This window comes from Hordeum vulgare, chromosome 6H, assembly GCF_904849725.1.
Source record: "Hordeum vulgare subsp. vulgare chromosome 6H, MorexV3_pseudomolecules_assembly, whole genome shotgun sequence".
NCBI lineage: Eukaryota > Viridiplantae > Streptophyta > Magnoliopsida > Poales > Poaceae > Hordeum > Hordeum vulgare.
In genome coordinates this window covers 398,874,632-398,881,359 of record NC_058523.1, presented here as the reverse complement: position 1 = coordinate 398,881,359, position 6,728 = coordinate 398,874,632, and positions in this window count along the sequence as shown.

Sequence of the window (6,728 nt, the reverse complement as noted above, 5' to 3'; positions counted from 1 at the left end):
TTCCGTTGCAATCACTATTACCTTCCCGCTTGTGTTTTGATCATTTGCAAACTACAAGGCCGGAGAGATTGACAACCTCTCTGTACTCGTTGGGAGCAAAGTTATTTGTTGTGTGTGCAGGTCCACGTCTTCTGCTAGTGCCAGTGTGGAAGACACCTACTTGTTGAGCCTAGGAGTCCTCCTGGTTTGATAAACCTTACAGTCACCGTGTAAGGGAAATCTGCTGCTGACTACATCTCCACCTTCCACTTGGGGTAACCAACGAGGGGCGAGAAGTATATCCATCAACTCGTCATCACTTGGCTAGACCATGAGGAAACTGAACATGAGTATATCCCTTTTGGCAAATCCAAAAAGAAAAAAAATATGTTGTCAAGCTCTCTAGGATAGTTACTAGGAGGCAGAAGAAAGAAATCCTTAATGGGGATTTCGATCGTAGACCTACATTGCCTCGTGGTAGGGCTACTAGATCACAAGCTCGGAAGAAACGTTCTATATGAGAGGTCTCATCTCGAACTGCAGAGGGGAAGGCAAGCAAGGAAAGTCCATTTGTCTCTCTGATCTTATTAGTAACCATTCCCTTGATTTTATTGGCCTATAAGAGACTATGAAGAGAAATTTCACTGCTATATGCCTTAGTAGAATTGACCCTCATGACATGTTCAAATGGGAATGGATACCATCTACACGGAAGTATGGGGGTATCCTTTGTGGTGCGAGGCATGATAGCCTGGATATTATTTCCGGCGGCAAGCGTAAATATATATTGCATCTAGATGTTAAAGATATTGAAAAGAAGCTCATATGGGGTCTACTGGTGGTTTATGGATCGGCTCATGAAGTATTCAAGGAGGAGTTCCTAGTGGAACTTGATGCCATGGATAGCAATATGACCATACCATATGTTGTCGGCGGAGACTTTAGTATCCTTAGGCATGTTGGGGGAAAGAACAAGAAAGTGGCTAGTAGTAAATTTGTTGATGCTTTTAATTCCATTATTAACACTCTGGCGCTAGAGAGATTCATATTAGTGGGGGTAAATACATGTGGTCTAATAACCAGTCTCATCCCATGTTGGGAAAGCTGGACCGCATTCTCATGTCTGAGAGTTGGGAATACTTGTTCCCTTTGCTCTTGGTTAGGAAGCTTGTTCACGAAATTTCTGACCATAATCCTTTACTTCTTTCCTCTCGCAAGGAGGGACATGAAGCTCCTAAACATCGCGAGTTTCGTTTTAACCTCACATGGGTCAAATATGATAGTTTTCTTCCAACTGTTAGCAAAACCTAGACCAGGGGAGTTAATTCTCGGGACCCTACCAATGTCTTGAATATCAAATCTAAAAGGTTTAAGACCTATTTCAAAGGGTGGGTATGCAACAATTTTGGGCCTGACAAGAGGAGGAAAGAGGATCTTAGAGTGGAATTACCTTTGTTGGAAAAGTTAGAGGAGGCCCCTCTAACTCCTCAGCTATACCATAGGAAAATGGATGTTAACTCTGAATTACATGAGCTGCTGGTAAATGAGGAAACTTATTGGCTACAACAATCTCATGCACGATGGCTACTCAAAGGTGACTTAAACACTGATTAGTATCATAACACTAGTAGAAAACAGGGCTATGGTGTAATGCCCCAAGAGTGTAACTTGCCTTATTTGGAACCTTTTGTATGTGGGTCCATCTTGTTATTGCAATGAGAGTATATTCCATGTGGTATTTCATGTGCATGCCTTGTTTTCTTTTGCATTCATGCATCCATTCTTCCATGTCTTTTGTGTTTGTTGCCTTGTGTATGCATGTGATGGAGGGTATGTGATGTGTTTGATGCGTGTTGATAAGTGAAGTTATATGGAGTGGAGTATTTGTAAGTAGGAAGCATCTATGTTGTTTTGTACTAGGGTTTCAAAACTTCCCCCTCTCTATTTATCTCAAGCTCAAGTTTCACTTGTTCCTTCCGTGTTTCAAAAATGCCCATGCTTTGGTATGTATTGTGGTGGATGTGATGCTAGGCATTTAGTGTTTTGAAACTATGTTTTAGTGGTGCAAATATTCACAAAACAGATCCATTAATTCTGTTTTGTAAATATTTACTTGCTCCAAAAATTCCTTTTTCTTTTTGTTCAAATAGGTCATAATTTCTTACGACCAGGGGCATTTTTATTTTATTTTTTGGTGCCATAGTTTTCCGTGGGAGATTATTTATTTGCTGGTGTAGTTTTTAATTAGAAAACCCCGAGGGGTATTTCCTCCCTTACCTGTCGCCAGCATGGGCCTCTTTCCCCCCTCCCGAGGCCCATCTCTCTCTGTTTTCCCAGCGAGATCCCAAGCGCGCTCCATCTTCTTTCTCCTCACGCCGTCATCCCCGTGCTTGCTTTCCGTCAGAGCTTTAGAGAGAGTGCGAGAGAGATTGACAGTGTTGTCCCATCCGCGGCCCTTATATACTCGGCGTGTGTGCCCTATAGCCTAGGGTTCCACGTCCCCCCTCCTTGCGCCGCCACTTTCCCTCCATCTCTTCCTCCCTTCCCCAAGGTAAGATCTGTAGAGGGTAGCACAGGAGTAGATCAATGCGTCGCCGTCGTCCATCGCGCGTCCATCGCCTCCGGCGCCGGCCAGCATGTCAGGGAGCTTGGGGAAGGCCTCCGCGTTCCATTCCCGTCGTCGTTGAGGTCGGGGTGCGACCACATCGACGGGCACGACCTCGTCTCTGGCGTGTTCCCAGCGGACCGTACCCCTGCTTTGGTTGTGCATCAGATCGGCTGCAGCTCGTCTTCAGGCTTCTTCCTTCGATCGGCACCCTCTCCACTCCTTCCCCTCGGTGAGTCATGCTCCTTCCTCCCTTCCCCCTCGTTAGATCGGCCTAGGTGCTCGTTGTCGTGCTTCTCTGATCAGAGAAGAGAACGGTCGGTCATGTGGTGTGCTGCGATGTGTGTGCTCTACTCGTCCCGGTGCTCAGGGCAGTTGCTTCCAACGCGGTAGGAGTGGTAGCCATAGGTGATTCCCTCTGGCGTAGCAGTAGAGTAGGAGGGCGCTCCGGTGGCGTTGCTGCCGTCGTCTCTCTGTGCAGAGCAAAGCAGGGCGGCCTTGTTTGTGTTACCTAGTAGGATCCCTCTATTCTATCGAGTCCCTGTTCGTAGCCCAGTGGTTTGTCGTGTGTGTGTTGATCAGGTGGTGCTGGGTTTGAGTCCCACAATGCACCACCCCCTTTTTCTGATTTGTTTCGGCACAGTAGCGCAGGGGAGATGGCTTACCTTGTATGATTCCCCCTGTTCTGTCGAATGGATGGCAGTAGTGCAGTGGTTAGCTCAGTGTGTGTAGTCGAATGGGTCTTTGGGTCGAATCCAGGCTAGCCCCTTTTATTTTTTTGCATTCCTTTTTGTTGTTTTGCATTTGTTGTTGTGGTAGTTGTTGTGGTGTGCTACCTAGCATGTGTGGTATTTTTATTTGCCTCCCACAAGTAGGTTTTCTCCTATGTATTACATAGAGATTGAGGTGATATGTAGGTGATGCTTAGGTATGTGTTTGTGCTAGTGTTGTGTGTGCTTTCAACCATGTGTATGTGTGCTTGTGTGGTGCAAGCACCGCATGGATGTGTAGATGTATATCACCAAGTGCATGTGTGTGTGTTACTCATGTGCATGATGATGAGCTGGTGCACTAGCTTGTGCTACTATGTGGTGTGTGTGTGTGTGGGTTTCCCCCCACATACTTTGTGTGTAGTGATGTGATCTTGTGGTGTGTGTGTGTGTGTGTCTCACACATGCCCAAGGCATGGTGTGCCTTAATAAGCACCTATGTGCAAGTTGGTATGTGTAGGTGTAGAAATGCATGATGTGAGTTTAAGTAGTGTGTGTGTTCCAACTAGCATGTGTAGGTGCTTGTTTTATGTTGTGCTTGATGTATGTGTGTGAATGGTGATGTGCTATGGCACACATACATTAGGTCTAAACCCTCATGTCACCATTGGAGTTTTGGGTGTGTGCATTGGGATGTGTAGGTGATGATCTATTGAGAAGCATGTGATATAGCACTATTCACCCCCTTGTGATTCCATGTGGATTTTCCTTTCAAGTTTGTGCCCATTTGTTCTATGCAAGTGCCTATGTATTATATATGTTTTTGGGGTAGAATCATCCCAGGAATCCAATGGTGGGATCAGATTCCACTTTGGAACACTTTCTGGGAATGTCATATTTCTGTTTTGTTCTTTGTTTAGAGCTTGGTTCCATGTGATGTGATGAGCCCAAGAGGTTGATTCCTTGTTGTGGTAGTAGAGGGTGAACCCCTCTATAGCATGGTGTTGTTGTTTCATGCTTAGGAGTTTTCATGTGCAAGTTGTGCCTAGTCAAAGTAGGCATGTGGCTGAAAATTCCAGTTTAGTGAAAATCTGTGATTTTCACTAAGTCTGAGAAACTGCTGTTATTTTCTTCCCTTGTAGTTGTGCTTGCAAAAGTTTATGTGTTGGGAATCAGCCCCTGCAATCTACTGAGAAGTTGTAGATTTTTTGTTTCTCTAGCTCTCTGTCAATTTTCATTCCATTTGGTTTCCTGTAGATATTGTTTTGGGTGCTGTCAAAATGCTTTAGAGCATAAACAGCTAGTGAGAATCTGAGATTTTCACTAAGTCCCTGAAAACTGATATTTTTGTCCAAGTTAGCAGCTGTAGAACTTTCTGTGTGTAACTCCTTTGTATTATATTTTTGCTCATGCTTGTAGAGATTTTGAATAGCTTCTGCCACATATCCTATTTGGCACATTTGGGTGGTTGTAGGTGCTTTGCATGTAGATCTCAAACTGCTATGATGCTGTTTAGGACAGAATGTATAGTTTTGATGTTTTGATGCTTGTGAGTGCATAGATGATGGTGTGGTGAGTTTCTTTGCACCACCCCATCTATACTTGTTTGTTTTGTGATTTGGCAACCTGGGAATACCAGAAGTATGCCATTCGAGTGTGTTGTGATGGATTTGATCCGTAGGACTCCATTTCTTGTTTCGTTGTTTCCGGTTGATCCATAGCTCCGTTCGTAACGTTCTTTATATGTTTTTGCATAGTTTTCGCGTGATGCATCTGTTCATGTCTTCCTCATGCATGTCAAGATAGCTTAGAGTGCAGTTCTGTCCAGAAGTTGTAGTTTCTTATCATGCATGTGCTAGTGACTAGAATAGAAATGCATGTTCATTTTCTTCTCATGCATCATGTGCCTGTTGCATCTTGTTGTGTTGTTATTCATTGGATGATATTTTTATGTTGGGTAGCACCGGGATCGGAGAGCGATTACGTGGATCCGGGAGAGTACGTGCAGGACGAACAAGAGCCGTTCCAAGCTGAGGACATCACAGGCAAGATGATATGACCTTGATTCCATCTCTAGACTTGTTATGCTAGATTCACGTTTCCTTCGTCATATGCTCGCTGCCTACCACTGAAATAATTGCCTCCTCATAATGCCATGAAACCCAAACACTTTTCCCCTCCTAGCAAATATTGAATGGCTAAGTAGGCTTGCTCAGCTACTAATGTTAGCGTTGCTAGTTGCAGGTGAAATCGTCTCATGTGATACCATGAGTTTGTTATCATTATGTTAAATCTGTTATTTAATTAATGCACCTATATACTTGGTAAATAACAGAAGGCCTAGCCTTTTGCCGGTTTTTTTGTTCCGTTATTGCCGCCATAGTTTCCGTCTACCGGTGTTTGATTCCATAACTGATCGCTCCTAACACGTTCGGGTTGTTATGGGGACCCCCTTGATAAATTGTGTAGTGTTAAGACTTGTCCGGCAAGACCCAACATTGGTGTCAATTTGCTAATCACTTAATAATGATCTGCATAGGGAATAGCTACCCCGAGGAATTAATCAATAACCCGGGCCAGTGCTCATCATGAGTGTTGGTCCAACCCAGAGCAGCTTATTACGCTCCCCGGGGCAACTCGGTGTTTTGGCGTGGTAACCATCGCTCATCCGTCGTGTCCTGAGACTGAGATACACGGCTCTTATCGGGGTCGTCGACACGACGGGAGGTCCTGCTAGTCTTTTCTTACCTTAGCGATATATCTTGCGTATAGGAATCCCGGTGAAGCTTTGGTTCTCCCAGAGTTGAGGTTTTCCTCTAAGGAATCCGACGAGATCACGAGATTCGTGATAGAGGATTACTTTGCGGCCCGTGATCATTTGGTGATGGACTAGTTGGAGCACCCCTACAGGGTTTAATCTTTCAGAAAGCCGTGCCCGCGGTTATGTGGCAACTTGGAATATTTGTTAACATCCGGTTCTAGATAACTTGAACTAATCTAATAAAATTGCCAACGGTGTGCGTAACCATGACTGTCCCCTTCGAAGACCTCTCTTCTATCGGGAACACGGTGGGGTTATGATTGACGTAGGTAGGCGTTCACGATCACTTATTGATCAGCTAGAATTCGCCTGCTAGCATAGACCACCACCTATATCTGTTCTATGTAAGTTAGCCACCATAAATGCTTAGGAAGCTGCAACCTAAACACTGAATCTTCCTTACCTAATAACTTGACTAGTTCTGGCACCGAGGTCATAGATTGCTGAGTCCCCGTGGCTCACAGATTACTTCAACACACCAACAGGTACAGGTATGCCCGACATAGGTGATCCTGATGGCACACAGCTGGCGTGGCAATACGATGAGGAGAACGACCGCCTGTACGTGAACTATCCAGAAGACTGAGGCATGGTCGTGATCGTGGGCAAGCAT